Source organism: Petaurus breviceps, unplaced genomic scaffold, assembly GCF_028583685.1.
Source record: "Petaurus breviceps papuanus isolate PSGF00001 unplaced genomic scaffold, PetGlider_PUasm1.0 88067, whole genome shotgun sequence".
Classification (NCBI taxonomy): domain Eukaryota; kingdom Metazoa; phylum Chordata; class Mammalia; order Diprotodontia; family Petauridae; genus Petaurus; species Petaurus breviceps.
The window spans coordinates 26886-44316 of record NW_027186892.1 but is presented as its reverse complement, the minus strand read 5'-3'; the positions used below and the strand labels follow the sequence as shown (position 1 = coordinate 44316).

General features: G+C 50.3%; 1 long non-coding RNA gene across 1 annotated transcript; it reads right to left on the bottom strand.

The window, feature by feature from the left end:
- Positions 1–14496: 14496 nt before the first annotated feature.
- On the bottom strand, positions 14497–16653 carry LOC138176383 (uncharacterized). The gene is made up of 2 exons (XR_011172224.1): positions 16429–16653; positions 14497–15293 (listed from the first exon to the last, which is right to left on the bottom strand). It is a non-coding gene; the product is annotated as an uncharacterized lncRNA (long non-coding RNA).
- Between the last annotated feature and the right edge of the window lie 778 nt (positions 16654–17431).

Genomic DNA, 17431 nt, shown 5'->3' with positions numbered 1-17431 from the left:
GGGGGGGGGAGGCACTTTGGCCTTCCAGCTACACACTTTCAGGGCTCGGACTAGTGGCAAGACTGAGGCTTGATGGCTGAATTCATCAGCCTCAGCCTAGGGACAGGAGGCTGCTAGGGGAGGGGGGAGGAGAGACTGAAGATAGACACTGGGATGGCAAAATGAGGCTTCTTTTTTCTAGTGTAAGAAAAGAGAGAAGTTTTTCTCCCTTCTAATCTGCTGGGCCACCCACACACGTTAGCTGTGACAAAGCAAGGCCTCTGGCTTCTGATCCGTGGCCCTCTGGGGGTGGGGTGGGGGAGGTGCCTGAGGAGCTGCACCATGGGGATTCTTTCCCAGGTGATGGTTAGGGGCCCCCTCACCCAGACCTGGGCTCCAGCTGCAGCCCATGAGGCTGTGGGAGTCCCCAAGACACTCCTGGACTTTATTCATTCTAGCAAATTTCCCCTAGCAGCCCAAGGCACTGCCTTACTCTGCCCCACTTATCCATGTCCTTCACACAGGGCTTGACTGAGTTTTTCCACCAAGCCAGGGCTATCTCTTGGCCCCAGCTTGGCCCCCAAACAGAGATGGGGCTTTGAAATTGCTGGTTATACCCTTACCTCCTCCCAGGACTGGGGCTATCAGGAGGGGTGTCTAAACCAAGAGTCAACCCCCCTTCCAGCTGTTTCCTTCCCCCCGGGAGAGCGGACACCTTGAGTTCCCACAGTCGAGTCTCCCTGGTTCAATCCCTGGGATTGATGACCTGCTGAGGACACGGGCCGCATCCACCATGCCCACAGTGGCCCCACTTCTCCATCTGTCTGGGTTGGGCAGAGCCAACCAGGCAGAGCCAGTGATCCAGAAACTCTGAGAAAGCCCTGGTCTATTTCTGTCTCAGGGCCCTGGCTAAGCACCAAGCCCCACCAGAAAGGCCTTGGATTTCTCCATTTCCCTGAGGTTTCATCTTGAAATGATGGATGGACAGCTCCTCCCCACGGCCACTCCTGTTTGCCCAGCCCCACTTCAGGCCAGCCTTCCTTCAGCTCAGCCAATAGACCAACTGAACCGAGGGCCAGCCAGCACAATGCCCACAGGGCCCAGGGATGGTGCTCCTGCCCCCCTCCCTTCCTGCCTTCCCCAGACTTTGCCCTGGCTGCCTCCCCACTTCTTCCTTTGCTTCTTGATTCGAGTGACCCTGAGGCTCAGCAGAAGTCACTGAACTAGCACTAATGCCCCATATCTTCTCCCACGATGACATGACCTGATGGGAAGGAAGAAGAGAGGAAAGAAATTGCCCTGATTTTTCTGCTTCCCTCTGGAGCCCTGGCTCTTCCCAGTCAGTCCCTGCCCCCCACAGCCCACTTCAGTCACCTCTGCTTTATGTCTCTGGGCCTTTCGAGGTGGTGCTCAGCTAGGGGCTACGATGGGCTGCAGGAAGCCAGGTGCAGCCATGGAAAGTGAAGGCTCTGAGATGCACTGGGCCCGGCACCTTTGGGGCTACCCTGGAGCAGGGAGGTGTCTTCTATCCTGGGCCTGGCCCCTTTGGGGCTACCTTAAAGAAGGAAGACTCAAGGGGAAGATGAAGAAAGGGCACTTGAGGATACAGAGTAAGCTCATGCCCCTCCAGGCTCAGGAGGCAGCTGCCCCCTAACACATTTCTGATGGGGAGGTATGCCTCAGAACTTGGCTGAGACTAACTTATGGTCCTCAGGAGAAAGGGGTCCTCGTTGCCATAAGCCTCAGGGGGGTCACTCATTTCCCCCAAAGAATTGGTAATGTGTTTGGACCTGGACCCTTCTCCTTTTCCCCATACCCTTTAACCCACTGCCTGACCCCCTCTGCTTTTTCTGTCCTTGCTTCTAAATCCCAAGCTTCAGAAGTGAGGGCCAAACCCATCCATCTCCTTGGCCTAGGTCTACACCTAGTGGTAGGGACGCTGAATGAGCCAGAACTTGGGTCTCCCTTCCTTCCTGCTGGGTGGAGAAGCCTGTCCTGGACAGCTAGCCCAGAAGCCAATGCCCTGGAGTGATTCAGAAGGGCAAGGGCTGGCCTTGGGGTCAGGGGAGCAAATTCAAATGCTAGCACTATGTAATTATAGAGAAACCCGTTCCTCTTTTAGAGCCTCAGTGGTACCAATTGTCCATTAGGGATGATAATACCTTACTAGCCCTCCCTTTTGTCTCCAGCCCTTAGAGGAAGACTTTCACATAACTGCTGGTGTAATTTTGGGGAAGAGTGGAAGCTAAATTTATTCTTTAAAATACAAAAAATAAAATAAAATACAGCCCCCACTGTTTTGGAGTTTGAATGCTGTTAAGGGTGTGGTGGTTCCAGTGATTTTTCTCTGCAAAGAGTCTGCATTTCCCTCTGTTACTTTCTTTTCATATTTTCATATTTTTTGTGTTTTCATACCCTTCATTTTCCTTCCTCTCCTCCCCAATGAGTCATGGCCAGAATAATCATGCTTGGGCAGAGATCTGGGCAAGTCGCTCCTCTCCTCAAGATCCTTGCTTGGCTCTGCATTGCTTCAGCTGAAACTCTTGTGTTTGCCAGTTGTGCTATGAGTTCCGGGGAGCTCTCTCACATGGCTGTTCCCTCCAGGGGTGTACCTTGCAACTCAGCCATGGAAGCCCATCCTTGTGACTTTTGGCCATGCCTTCCATATGTTTGCCATGATGGGTCTCCCCAAGATGCAGGAAGCCTTCCCTGATTTCTCCTGACACTTGGAGAACACTAACAGGAACCCCAAGATGGAGGAGGTGGAGGAAAGAGGAAGAAGGGCCTTAAGTGAATTTAGCATCTTCATTGCCACCTCCATCACTCTAATGCGCCCACTTGAAGACTCCCCTCACACCAGGTATTACCCTCATCATTTTACAAAGGAGGAAAGTGAGGCTCAGAGAAGGTATGGCACTTGTGTACCAAGGTGAGAGCTAGCAGGTGGCAGGCCAGGTGTCTTTTCCCTTCTCATACAAAGGAGTCATGAATTAGGGCAGCAAAATGAATTGAAAGTCACGGCCAGGTGACTGGCATAGGGAGCTCCTGGTCATGGAATGAATCTTGTCCTCTCCAGATGGGTGCTGAGACCCAGGCATAGAATCACACAAGTTCAGAGTTGGAAGGGACCTCAATCTAATCCCCACTTGAATCAGAATCCTGCCACCCCATGCCCCCACATGCTGTTTACAGCAGCCTTTGCTTGAAAACCTCCAGGAAAGATGAGGCCCACACTTCTGGAAGGAGCCCCTTTTACTTTGAGATGGCTCTCATGGCCAGCAAGTTCCTCCTTATGTCATGGAACTCTCCCTTTCTCCAGCCACTGCCATGGATCCCAGTTCCACTCTCTGGGGCTGAGGACCAGGGCACTGGGGCAGCCTGGCCTCCACCCTGCCTTGGGCAGCTCCGCGGCCATGTGGCCTTGAGTTAAGCAATCAAATGAAATCAGACTAATCAGATTTCACTGAAAAAGTCCTTTGAGGTGAATGTGATGCACCCAAGACTCAGAGTTGGGAAGTCAGTTCAGGAAGAGGCGGAATTGGGCCAGGACTGTAAGCAGGATGAAGCAAGTGGAGTCTTGTGCACACTGTCCCCCACATCTCTTGTCAAGGTCCTCCCTTCCCTAACTCCTGTTGCTATGACATCCTTCTCCCAACTCCTTCAGAAGGATGCTCAGTTATGTCATGGGAACAGGGGCCAGACTCCCTGGGGTGCGGACAGCCTCCCTCCTAGTTGATCCCACCTCCCAACTGAGCTGGCTTCCTCCAGACCCAAGGATTCTTAAGTTCCAGTTCTCAAGAAGGGGGCCCTCACTTTCCTTGCCAGACTTCAGGGCTCCTTGTCACCCTCTAAGGGTCAAGGCGTGGGTCTCTCCCCTTCAAGCCTCCCTCCTGGATGGTTTGAGGCTGGAGGTCTCAGTTACCTCCTCCCTTCCCCTCTCCTTTCTGGCCTCTGCCTTGCTGGGACCTAAGGGAGGAGCTGCACAGAGACACCGTGGCTTGTGTCTTGGTGACTTGGTGTCAGACTGCCTGCCTGGGACCCAGCCCTCTCTGCCCCTTGTTAGTTCTGAATGACCTGGGGTAAATGACATGCCTTGGACCTGAGTGGGTGCCGTGAGTCTTCATTTGAGAGAGATAAGGAAGCTGGAGCCCACCTTACAGGAGCGGTCTGCCCTCAGCCATCCACAGAGGAAGGTGCCCAGCTAGTGCATGGCCCTTTTAGCAGTGTGACACCCACTCTTGCCCCTCTCAGGGCCCAGAGTGTGTGTGTGGGGGGGAGGTGTCACTGAGGTCTCTCCCAGCTCTGACACTGGGGGTTTCGCCTCCTCCAGGAGATCAGAGGAGGGGAAATGTCAGGTCCTTGGGACTGGCTTCTGGGGTGAAGGAACTGAGGGCTCCTGTCTCAGTCAGGCTCAACCTTGGCTATTGAATGGACATAGGGACTGGGGGAGAGGGTAACTCGGCCCAGGCCAGGGTTTCTCCATCTTGCTGGTGTCACAGAAGAGCCCTGGGCCCTCTGGGGAAGGAGCCCATGGGTCTCTCTCCCCCAATGACGTCAGTTTGAGGTGAGTGAAACTATGTGATTTTTTGTTGCTTGTCCAAGTTCACGGATTTCCTGAAGTTGCTCTACGAGATTCGGAGGTCCCTGTGCATCCCTCCCCATGTGCTGGGAGAGGCAGCAGCTGGCCAGAGTCCGAGAGTGGGGGGCTAAGAGGGGGAGAAGGAGCTGGCGGGGCGGGGGGAGGAGCTGCAGCTGAGTTTATTAAGAGCAAAAGAGGAATCCAGCTGCACAGGAAACTGGAGTAATCCTGATTATGTGTTTATTCTTTCCCCTCCCTCCTCCCCCTCCCCCCCAGCCCAGGCTTTCATCTGCTCCCGTTCTATCGGCTCTCCTCCTCTGGCCACTTTTCCAGTCCTGCCCCCAGGGCCCTTCTCTGCATTTAAGAGTCACCTTGAGGGGGGAACTGGGCCTTGCCAAAGAGTCTTCCTAGTGTGTGGAAGAGGACCTAGGTGTCCCCCACCCCCCACAGTGCACCTCTCCTCCTCCAAGGCCACATTGGTCCCTATTATCCCCTGACTGCCTCCTGTGAAGACTATGGCAGCTAGATTAGGGGGCCTCAGACTCCCCCCCGACATGTTCAAGGCAGTGAAACTCTACAAATGTTTGTCAAACCCCTTCTATTCACAAGTCCCGGAAGTTGGCTGGTGTTGCTTGGAGGCAAAAGTCCCCAGGGCCCCAAGTCCACCTTCAGGGAGCTGGCAATTTTCTGAAAAGTCCAGGGGACTCCCTGGAGAGTCCTGAACAAAGAGAAAGCCAGGGAAGCCTTCTGGGAGGAGGCAGTACCTGATCTGGGCCTGGAAGAAGGCTGCGACCAATGGAGTCAAGTCTGGACGAGAGTATTCAAAGACATGAATCTGTGAGAGTGGAGGCTAAGTCGACTCAACAAAGGGAGGAATAGAGAGAAGGCTGGGGAGGGGCCTGGGAGCCTAGGCCTTTATCCTGTTAGGCAATGGGGAGCCACTAAGGTTTTCTGAGCAAGAGAGTAACATGGTCAGTCACAGGAAAATGCCACTGGTGGCCTGAATGGATACTTACTAAGGACCTCAATGGTGCTAAACACTGGTACTACAAAGGGAAAAATGGAGCCAGGCCTTGTCAAGGAGCTCACATTAATGCGGGAAGCCCCAGAAAGTCCAAAGAAGTCTTACTAGGTGAGAGGGCTGAGGACAGGAGTTCATGGGAATGCAGAGGAGAATGGAGAAGAGCTCAGTTTGGCCAGTCACGTGCCCTTCTGCTTCAGCCCAGTGAGCTGCTGAGACCCAGGAGGAATGTAGCTTGTTTCAGATATTTTCAGTGCCTGGAGGTCATGTAGCCCAATGGCCTCATTTGGTAAATGAGCAAACAGGGTGGGGAAGCCCCTTGACCTTCAGCAGGCCTAGAAGGGTCAAGGGTGCCAGATGAGGAGGGGGCAGCCTGTTCAAGACATTTCCACCAGCAAGAAGTTTGGGAGGTGAACAGAGATGGCTAGTGCATCCTTTTCTTTGCAGATCTTGAAGACCCAGCTGGGGGCAGGGGGACAGCTGACTAGGGGCCATTCCAAGAGGGATTCCTGGAGCAAAACTTGAGTGGTAGGAAGGCCTGTCAGAGTCCCTAAATCCTCTCCACCCCTAGCCCCTTTCCTCAAGCCTTGGCCAGGGGAGTGTGGGCCTGGGTGTGGCCTTCTCAGGCAGGCCTTGACTCTGGAAGGGGGTACTTGCTCAGCTCTGGAAACATCCATCAGCTGCCTGACACATCACTGTTAGCTTTTCCTATGCTAAATTACACCAGGATAAACTTGGGACTGGGAAAGAAACCCCACTGATTACTGTCAGTTCAGGGCTCACAATGCTACAGCTCCAGGCACAGGGCAAGGACATGGGGTGGGGGCTAAGGTTCCACCTTTTTCTTCTCCCTCGATCCCATCTCCCTCCTTTCTGTAGAATACTATGATCACAAAGGAGACTCATCACACTCTCTGCTGAGACAGCAGGAAAGTTGGGGAAACAGAAAAATGGCAGCAGGAGGGGGCAGTGAGGGCAGAGGAAACAACCCTCTGATGTACCAGTGGAAAATAAAATCAGAAATAGCAATTTCAATGAAGCAAAGTGAGGCTCCATCCTTTGCTGGATCCCAGTCACCAGATGCATGGCAGGGGTGCAAAGGCAGTGGCCTGTCCACCAATGGGGAGCTTGGAGAGGGATGCTAGGGGCAGTGCTCCTGCGGTGACTTTCAGGACAGGGAGGTGCACTTAGAGACAGAGATACTGAACAGAGACGTTGCCTCTTCAATCTCCCCCCCCCCCCCAAGCTGAAACCCTCCCCTTTCAGGGAAGACTTTCTGTGGAGAACTGTGCAGAGGTTGGTGCAAATGAAGCCTTCATCTCCCTTAGGGGGTTCTTGGCTTCCTAGCCTAGCCCCAAACAAGGCCCAGTTTGCCCATCAGCAAACAGCCAGGATCTGGGTCACTCCAGGGTAGGGGCCTACTCTCTGATTTCACTCATTCCTCACCTACTGGTCAAAGAGAAGATGGGCTCCTCTGGCTCAGAGTCAGACACAGGATCTTCTTACTTTGAAGGAAGGATGGTCACTTGAGCAAAGACACTGGTCCTTAGGGGCTCTATTTCAATGACTAAGAACAGACACTGCCCATGGCATCCCTCAGCCAAATCCAAAGAGAGCCCTGCTAGCTGTATATTGACTTAGAAAACCACAAATCACCATTATCTGTGTTGTGTCATATTTTTATTGATTTTTTTCAACATTTTCCAATGGCACTGAATCTGATTGGTCCCATTCAGGAGTTTTGCAGGTTATGTGCAGCCCCCCAGAGTTTGACACCTCTGCTTGAGACAAGCCACTTTCTGGACTAGATTAGAAGCTTTATTGCCCAGGAGAAATCTTTGTAACATCTGCTTAAAGCCTTGAGAGGTTAAGACATAGACAGTAGCTATCCATAGAAGGCCTACTTTATTGCTTAGACCAGAGCATATATTACTATGACCTGGGAGTGATCAATTGGGGATAGACTTGAGTGACAGACCTTAGCTCTACTTCTGGGAGCAGGCCAATGAGAGACAGCATAATGTGGTCCTGGAGTCAGAAAGACTGGGTTCAAGGCTTGCCTCTGCCATAAATAAACAATGAATGAATGAATGAATGAATGAATGAGTGAATGAACAAACAAACAAGTCCAGTAGTGCCTCAGTGCCCCCTGCAAATTACTGCTATATATTGGTTGAGATTCCACACTGGGGAGTCCCCTATGCTGATGATGCAATAGGCCTGGGTCACACATAATTATGGACAGAGGTTTTTAGGGGATCTGCTTTAATGCCTTAAGAAAAAAAAGATTGTTTTCCAGTAGCAGTCCTTAGAGGACCCATTTTAGTGAATGGATAGGAACAGGTGTTGTCCAGTAGCAGCCTGGAGAACCTCGGTTAGTGACTGGAACAATTAGCCTCACCAGTTTATACACACACACACACACACACACACACACACACACACACACACACACACATAATATTTTCTTCTTGAGTGTTTGAAAATCCAATTTGTTCTCTTGAGTGAAAAGCCTTTTTTAAAAACCTATTTTATTTATTTCATTAAATATTGCCCAATTACATGTCAATTTTTAAAAACATTAACATTTATATTCCAAATTCTCTCCCACCCTTTCCCATCCTTGAGAAGTCAAGCAATTTTGTATCAATTATCCATGTGAAATCATGCAAAACATATCTCCATATTAGCCGTGTTGCAAAAGAAAATAGACAAGACAAATAAGGTTGAAAAAGCCTGCTTCGCTGTGCATTCAGAGTCCATCGCGGGTGTTTTGGGTTGTCTTGGAGCATTGTCTTGATCAGTCTCTCTAAGTCTTTCACAGCTGATCATCACACAATATTGCTGTTACTGAATGTAATATTCTCCTGGTTCTGCTCACTTCACTGCATCTTTTCAGATTTTTCTGAAAGCATTTTGCTTTTAATTTCTTAAATCACAATAGTATTCCCTTTTCATCATATATCACAACTTATTCAACCATTCCCCAAATGATGGGCATCTCCTTGATTTCCAGTTCTTTGCCACCACTAAAAAAGCCAGTATGGGGCAGCTAGGTGGCTCATTGAATAGAGCACCAGCCCTGGAGTCAGAAGGACCTGAGTTCAAATCTGACCTCAGACACTTAACACTGCCTTGTGACCTTGGGCAAGTCACTTAACCCCAATCGCCCTCCAAAAATAAAATAAAATAAAATAAAAAGAGTCGCTATAAATATTTCTGTACAAATAGATCCTTTTCCTCTTTTTTAAAAAAAATATCATTAGGATACAGACCTAGTAGTGGCATGGCTGGGTCAAAGGGTATGCACCATTTGGGCACAGTTTCCAAATTGTTCTCCAGAATGATTGGACCAGTTCACAGCTCCACCAACAGTGCATTAGTATATCTATTTTTCTATATTCCCTCTAGCATTTGTCATTTTCCTTTTCTGTCATTTTAGTCAATCTGATGTGTATGGTGCGAGGTGGTGTGTGGTGGTACCTGAGAATTGTTTTAATTTGCATTTCTCTGATCGGTAGTGATTTGGAGCATTTTTCTTCATGTGGCTATTAGTAGCTTGGATTTCTTCTTCTGAAAAACTGTGTTCATATCCTTTGACCATTTATTGACTATGGGATGGCTCTTATTTTTATAAATTTGGCTCAGTTCCCTATCTATTTGAAAAATGAGGCCTTTATCAGAGAAACTTGATATAAATTTTTTCCCAGTTTCCTGTTTTCCTTCTAATTTTGACTAAATTGGTGTCATTTGTGCCAAAGTTTTGAATTTCACGTAATCAAAATTATCCATTCTACTTACTTCTTGTTTTGTCATAAGCTCTTCTCTTATACTTGCTTATGGTATCACCTTTTATGTCTAAATCCTGTACCCATTTTGATCTTATCTGGTTATATGGTGTGAATGTTGGTCTAGGCTTGCTTTCTGCCCAACTGCTTTCCAGTTTTCCTAGTAAGTTTTGCCAGATAGTAAGTTCTTGCTCCCAAAGCTTGGATCTTTGTGTTTATCAGACTCTAGGAGACTGTGGTCATTTACTCCTGTATGTTGTGTGCCTAATTGATTTCATTGAACCCCCTTGAGTGGAAACTCCTAAAATCACCAAGGTAGAGAAAGGGGCCCTGGGTATTAGGCTAGTCTGGTGCCCTCATTTTTGTAGTTGAGGAAAGTGGGTGGCCCCAGTTCAGCATCTTGTCCTAGGCTGGGTTCATAGATTTGGAGTGGGAAGGGTCCTCAAGGAGAAACTGGAATGGACAGCGCCCTTGGGATTTAGGGCAGACATTTCTACCTGGTGTAGAAAGACGTTAGGGGTGGCCAGGTGGCTCAGCGAGTAAGAGCACCAGCTCCAGTGTCCGGATGACCTGGATCAAATCCGGGCTCAGATACTCAGCACCACACCCAGAAATAACTGGCCATGTAACCTTGAGCAAGTTACTTAACCCCGACTGCTTTAAAAAAAAAAAAAAAGAAAGACAGACACAATATAGGCCCATGAGCAAGGGCTGTGGAATCTACTTGTGTGCAGATCTTTAAAACCATGACAAGATTCCTCATCTGTGTGGACCATACTACCTAGAGGCAGGGCTATGGATGGCATGATCTCTGAAATCCCAGTGGGGAGGCTCTCCTACCCCTTTCCTTTCCTGCCCACAGCCATATTCTCCCATATCTTCTGCCTTGGTTTACTAAGACTCCAGAAGCATTACTCAAGCCTCAGTGGGGGGTCCTGCCATCAGATAGGATGGAAACTCCTGCCCAAGCCTTGCTCAGCTCCTCCAGCCCCACCACTGTGCCAGCAGCAGTCCAGTTCATTCCCCAGGCTGTGTTTGTTGCCTGAGACCCAGCCCATCTCAGTACTTAGCACTAAGTGAGGAGAGGCCTGGTGGCTAGGAACTTGGTTGCCTGGGGCTCAACTCCCCAAAGTTGCAGCTCAAAGTGTGGAGAGGTTGCAATCTGCTCTGGCAGAGAGAGTGCCCATGGCAGGAAGAACCACAGATTTTTGAAGCATCATTTCATTGAGGAGGAGCCAATGAAAGATCAGAGATTAGAATCTAGGCCTCCTGGGTCCTGGGCCACTGTCTTCCTCATCCCCCAAACACTGTGAACCTCTTAAGGACTGCTTCCTTCTCCCCCTCCTCTCTCTTAAGGAGAACAGTCAGGAGTGTCTGGAACAACCTGGGTGAGGAAAATGCCCCTTGGCCCCTGGTGCCCCTATGCCCACAGGACCCTGTGCCCAGAGCCTTCCCTCCTTCCTTCAGCTCAAGGGCCTCGCTCCTCTTCAGGACTCCCCCCACCCCAGGCCTGTGTTAGGACTCAGTGCCCCCTTAACTACTGCTGCTAAGCAGCTGAGAGGGAGAAAAAGGGGCAGCCAGAGTGTTCTCAATTGTTGTTTGTTGACAGGCTCTGTCCCCTTGACTGACAATTCCCAGGCCCCAGCAAACTGCCTCCATAGACCTTGTGCTGTCCTCTGGACATGATCTGGCTGTCACCAATATTCTGAGTGACCTTGGGGGTCTCTCCCTCCTGCCCTCAAGAGAACTCACTTTGGGACGATGCTGGATGTGGAGGCAGGGGGCCTGAATTCAAATCTCACTTCTGTCACCAGAAATCTGTGTGACCTCAGACAAGTCACTTCATCTGTGTGGTCCTCAGTTTCCTTAAATGTAAAATGAGGACCTTGGACTAAGGATGTCGAAGGAAGGTCCATGCTAGCTTGAGATTCTCTATCCCATGTTCCAAGTTTTCTGTATCCACCACCATGGCTACAAATGCCATGCCCCATTCATTTCCTCTAAGGAAACATAACCCCGGGGGAATTATTAGAGCTTCTTGGCCTTCACAATCTCATATTCTCTCTCTCTCTCTCTCTCTCTCTCTCTCTGTATCTCTTCTCTCTCTGTCTCTTTCTTTCTGTCTCTCCCTCTGTCTCTCTCTCTCCTCCTTCCTTGCCTCTTTCAATCTCTCTTCCTCCCTCCCTTCCTTTCTCCCCCTCCCTCTTTCCTCCTATCTCTCTCCCTCTTTTTTTGCTTGCTTGACAGAATTTAGATTAGACAAAACATGAACTCATTTCTGACTGAGAGGAAAAACAAAACCCAAACCCTTTTCCCCTCTGTTCTCTCCCTTCCTTCCAGTCTCACCCACCTTTCCAAGACCTAGAAATGGACAGCAGCGCTGCTTCAAGAAGCATACATACTCCTGGCCTTATGGTCCCTACAGGGGCTAGCCCTGGACAATCCATGTGGGCAGCTAGTGACTTTGGAGTTCTGGGTCCTGGAGGTGTCACGTGGCAACAGCAGCATCAACAGCAGCAGCAGTAGCAGCAGCAGCAACAGCACCAGCACCATCACCAACAGCAGCACCAGCAGCAGCAGCCCCTTCCTGCAGCTCCTGCTGAGCAGGCAAGTAAGAAAAGCCTCCTGTGAGTACCGTGGGCTTGGGTGGCCTCACACAGAGCTTATTCAGTGTGGTGGGGGTCTCACATCTAGGAGGTGGATGAGCAGGCCAAGAGATTAGAATAAGCAATAATCATTTATTAAACACCTACTATTTACTGGGACCTTGGTTATGCCCTGAAGAAAGGCCAAAACCAGTCTCCAGCCCAAGGAGTTCCCAGTCTAGTGGGGAGACAACATGTAAACAGGCAGGTCCAAACAAGACATATGCAGATAAATGGGGGGGTCTCAGAGGGCATTCTCAGAAGAATGCCCCTGGCATTAAGGGGCACCAGGAAAGGCTTCTTCTTCTTCAAGAATACTGTAGGGTGCTCCCAGAGCAAGATGGCAGCCAAAGCCAAAGGAAGTCTCCCTTGAATCCTGAACACTGGTATCACCTGCACCCCCAAGCCCTAGCTGCCCTCTGGATCAACCAGACATGTTGGGGGTGAGCTTCTGACTTGGCTGAAACCACTTTTCCAAGATTCCCATAGCCTTGGTTTGTTCTCTGTCCCACCCTGGGCCTCTCCTACCAACACCCTCTGAGAGCCTCTGCCCAAGAACATCCTGGACCCCAGAGATTTGGGGAGCCTTCTCTTTCCAGGTTTCCAAGGGTGATTTGATCCCTTCAATATCATGGTCTCCAGGGGCCCCTGAGCCTCTCTCCATCCTGGCTTCTAGGGCTTTGGGGCTGGAGAGAAACTTAGGAGTCAGCTAGTCCGATGCCCTCATTTTATAGAGAAAGAAAATGAGAGCCGCAAAAGGCCAGCTTGTCCAGAGTTCATCACACCTGTAATCAGTGGCAGGGAAGGAATTCTAAGCCAGGTTTTATGGATGCAAACCTGAGGGCTTTTCATGAGACCATGGCCATCCCCTGAAGAAGGCACATCTAGCACCTGCCGTCCAGCTGCTTCCAGCTTCACCCCCACCCCCAGAGGGGGATCCTTGAATCTTTTCTGGGTTGCAGTAGGCCACTTCTCCATCCTGGCCCACATGAGGACAAACCCTTTCCACCTTTAGTCAACTGAGAGAAAATTGGGCATAGTCAGAGACACTTGAACTTCTCTTAGGGTTCAAGGCAGGAAATCGTATCCTGAGGAAAACACAGCTGATCTTGTCTGGGGTCCAGGGGGTCTCAAGGGTGCTTCCCCTAAGGCCTTGTCCTCCTCCTTTCTCAGAGCCAGATAGCACCTCCCTGCCTTAGGTCGGGGGGGGGGGTGGTCAGCTGATGGAAGACTGTTTTTTTCCCTGGTGTTCCTCCTCCTTCCCTGTTGGACCTCCCACGAAGTTCCTGCTTCTCATCTTCCGGGCCTCAGTTCATTGGCAGAGCTGAAAGGAGCCCAGTGAATGCTTACCCCTTGGAAGCCCTGACTGCTGCCCTGTGACTCAGCCCCTTGGTGATTCATCCAGCAAAACACAGACCCCACCTCCTAGGGAATGGCTTTCCCAAACCCTATCATTACAGTATCACAGATACTTGAAACACCCAGGAATTCCAGTTTCCAGCCACAGGCCAGAGCCAGGCCCAGGTCAGCTAGGGTGCTGCTCCCCTCCCAGGACGATCTCCCCAAAAAGCTCCTAGCTAGTTTCCTATCTCCCCAGGACCAAAGCAAATGAGGGTGCCTCAAAGGGCTGGATCCCTGTGCTCTGAGATTCCTGGCCCCAAACCTCCAACCAATCCTCAGCCTTCAGCGTAAACTGCCATTTGGAAAGGAAGCAAAGTCAAGCCCCAGGGTGAGCTGAAATTGGCTCCAACTACAGGGAGAGGGCTGGAGAATCAGCCTCAGGCCCAGCTTGCTAGCAGCTAGGGGCAGGGGAAAATATGGAAGACACAGTGGGTGGCTGGGACTGACTGAGCTGTGGGACTCCATGGCTGTCTGTGCTCAGTCAACACACTTACTGCCTTGACTCTGGCCAATGGGGAGACATGAGAGAGGAAGGAAGCAGATCCCACTGGGCATTCTGAACAGCCCCCGGCCCAGGCTGTGTCAGCCAAAGGAGCCAGGTGAGGCCATCCCCAAGCTCCTCTCCTCTGGTCCCTTCTTGTTCGGACATTCCATGGTTTTGACAGTCTTCCTCCAAAGGGCCATTCTGTGCTGGGTGCTGGAACAGAAAGCATCTGCTAAGCCTTCCCTTCACGTTCGAAGGCCCTCTCCAGTCCCATCCTCCCAGGACCATCGGGGCTTAGTTTGAAGCTTATCAACACCCCCATTGTGCAGATGAAATTGAGACCAAAAGGGAGAAGTAAGTTAGCCAGGGTCCCACTGTCTGAAGTGGAATTTGGCTTCCGGAGCTGGGCGTCTTTCCCCTACCCCCATGCTTTCTCCTGCATTCTCAGTTCTAAAGCCCCTGCGGCCAAATGTCCGCAATTAAGGCCATTTCCCCATCCTCATAGCTAATCAGCTAAGCACAGTGGACAGAGCTGGGGCTGGGCCCAGACTTTGCACCCGCCTCAGCCCACCCCCAAGGCAGGCACTGCCCTCCGGAGCTTCCCATCTTTCTATTGTTTAATTTAATTTAATTTTTTCAATTACATGTAAAAACAATTTTTGACATTCATTTTTAAAAAGTTGAGTTAAAAATTTTAAAAATTAAAAAAATGTTATCCCTCCACCAATTTCCTATTGATTATACATGTGCAGTCATGGAAAACATATTTCCATATTAACCATATTGCAAAAGACAAAACAGACAAAAAAAAAGATGAAGAAAATGTTTAAAAATATGCCTTGATCTGCATTCAGATGCTGTCAGTTTTCTTTCTCTGGAAGTAGGTGGAGAGTATTTCCCATTATGATCCTCTGGAATTGTCTGGGATCATTGTATCACTGAGAAGAGCTAAGTCATCTGGGGTTGGCACAACATTGCTGTTCCGTGTACAATGTGCTGCTTTGGCCCCCTTTGCTTTGCATCAGCTTGAAGAAGTCTTTCCAGAGTTTCCTGAAGCATCCTGCCCTATCATGATGCAGCATTCCATCGCAATCCTATACCACAACTTGTCCAGCCATTCCCCAATGGATGGGCACCCCTCAATTGCCAATTTTTTGCCACCACAAAGAGAGCTGCTAGAAATATTTTTGTGCATGTGGGTCCTTTTCCTCTTTGAAGAAAAAATCTTTTTGGGATACAGACCCAGTAGTGGTGTGGCAGAGCCCAGCTTGATAGCTAGCCCTTTGGGCATAGTTCCAGATTGCTCTCCACAACGGTTGGATCAGTTCACAACTTCAACAGGTCATTAGGGTTCCAGTTTATCTTCATCCCCTCCAACATTTGTCATTTTCCTTTTCTGTCATTTTAAGCAATCTCAGTTAGTTGTTTTGATTTGCATTTTTCTAGTCAATAGTAATTTAGAGCATGGGTAGTCTGGTAAGCCTATCCCAGAATGCTCTGCCATCTTCTTCTTTCCCTACTCCCTTTTACTCCCTGACTCCCCACTTAGCCCAAATAATGTTCCTACTCAACCCACTGATGGCCAGGATAGCTTGACCAGTCCAAAAGAGCTTCAATCTGGGTTATCCCTGGCCTCCACCAAGCTTATAATGCAACCCCCCCCAACTCCTTCTCACCCTAGCCCAGTGCGTTTGGCCTCTAGGCCCAGGGGGTGCTGGGGAATGTGCATGACATTTCTGAGCCAGGTATTTCATGAATTTCTTCTTGCACTCACCACCTATAGCTTCCTCCTCAGTGTGCTAGGGGTTCACTTATGCAGGGCTAGGTTGGTGTACTCCCCCCCATGAGTTTACCCCTTCTTTGGATGGGTCCAGCCTCCTCCTCATTGTGCCTCAGGCTGGGGCTCTGAGACTGGAAGTGGAGGGGAGGGAAGGCCAAGGGGCAGAGGTCTGGCCTGGTTCCTATTTCCCCAGCCGGGGCTGTGAACCAGAGCCCTGGTCTGTCTTCAATTTCCCCAAATGCTGCTCTGCTTTCGGGAGCGGCCCATAACCACAAACACATTTGCTAATACAGCTGGCTACAGGCCCCACCGTCCTGGCCTGCCTGTTCTGGGAAGGCTGGCCCTGTCACAGCTCTGCTAGAAAGGCAGCAAGGAGCAGGAGGTGGCCTGGTAGGATCCGTGAGGATCTGCCCCCCACGGTGAGACTACTTGAAATATAGGGATTGAGAAGAGTTCGCTCAGGAGGCATAGGTCACTTCCAGCCTCAGCACAGCCTCCCCCCCAGGGGGACTTCAGGGCTCAGCTTCAATCTGTCTTAGCCAAGAAGAGAATGGATTGGTACCAGTCTTGGCCAACAGAGTGTCCTGCCAGGTGTCCCTGCCAAAGTAACCACTGGAGCAGGGCTCAGTTCAGCGTCTTTCTACAAGGCCTTGCCCTTCCCAAGCCTCAGTATACCCATACGTAAAGCAGTGACTGGGCTACCTGAGCTTTAAGCTTTGTCATTTCAGATTGTAGCCTGTAAAATACTCACACGTTCTGTCACCTACATGTGAAAATCTCTTGAAGATGGTTTAGAGGTCTCTTTGGCAGAGGTTCCCTTCTGACCCAAAGGAAACAGGCTAAGTCAACTCACCAAGCCTTAAGAAGCTCCTACTATGTGCCAGGCACTACACTGAGTAGCCAGGAAATAAACCCAGATCCAATTCCTGCTCTCCAGGAGCTCACCAGCCAATCGGGGACTGTCTTAGCAGGAAGATGCTATGATTAAGGAGCACTGGGAAAGATGTCTTGGCAGAAAGTGGGACTTTTGAGGAGGCCAGAATGGGGGGAGGAGGGAGAGCATTCCAGATTTGAGGCACAGCCAAGGAAAATGCTCAGAGTCTGGAGATGAGAATGTCCTGTGTGAGGAGACAGAGACAGAAACAGAGTGGAGAGAGAGCTTGGGAGCCTGAGAACTGGGAGGACGGTGGTGCCCTCCACAGCAATAGGGGGAAGTGTGGGAGGGGAGTTGATGAGTTCCATTTTGGACATGTCGAGTTTGAGATTTCCAGTAGGCACTTGGAGATGGAAGACTGAGGTCAAGAGAGATGTTAGGGCTGGCTAGGTAATCATTTAAACTAGTGGAATTGAGGTGAAATAGTACAAAGACAGAGACTTGGGGGACACTCAGATTCAGCTCTAGCAAAGGAGACTGAGGAGCCGTGGGAGGGCGAGGAAGGGCACTAGCAGAGAGTGGGGCATCCTGAAAACCTAGAGAGAAGAGAGGCTTGAAGAGGAGGGGGATCAATGTGTCCAAGGCTGCAAAGGGGGAGGTCAAGGGGAAGGAGGCCTAAGAAGAGGCAACTTAGAGCCCATCGGTAACTTGGGTGCAGTTTCGTTGGAAAGATGAGGTCAGGAGCCAGACTGGAAGGGATTAAGAAGACAGTGGAAGAGAGGAGGTGGAGGCAGCTTTCTCGAGTTTGGCCATGAAAGAGAGGGGAGAGGTAGGGGTGAGACATGGAGGGAAAAGCTTTTGAGAATGGGGGCTCAGAGCA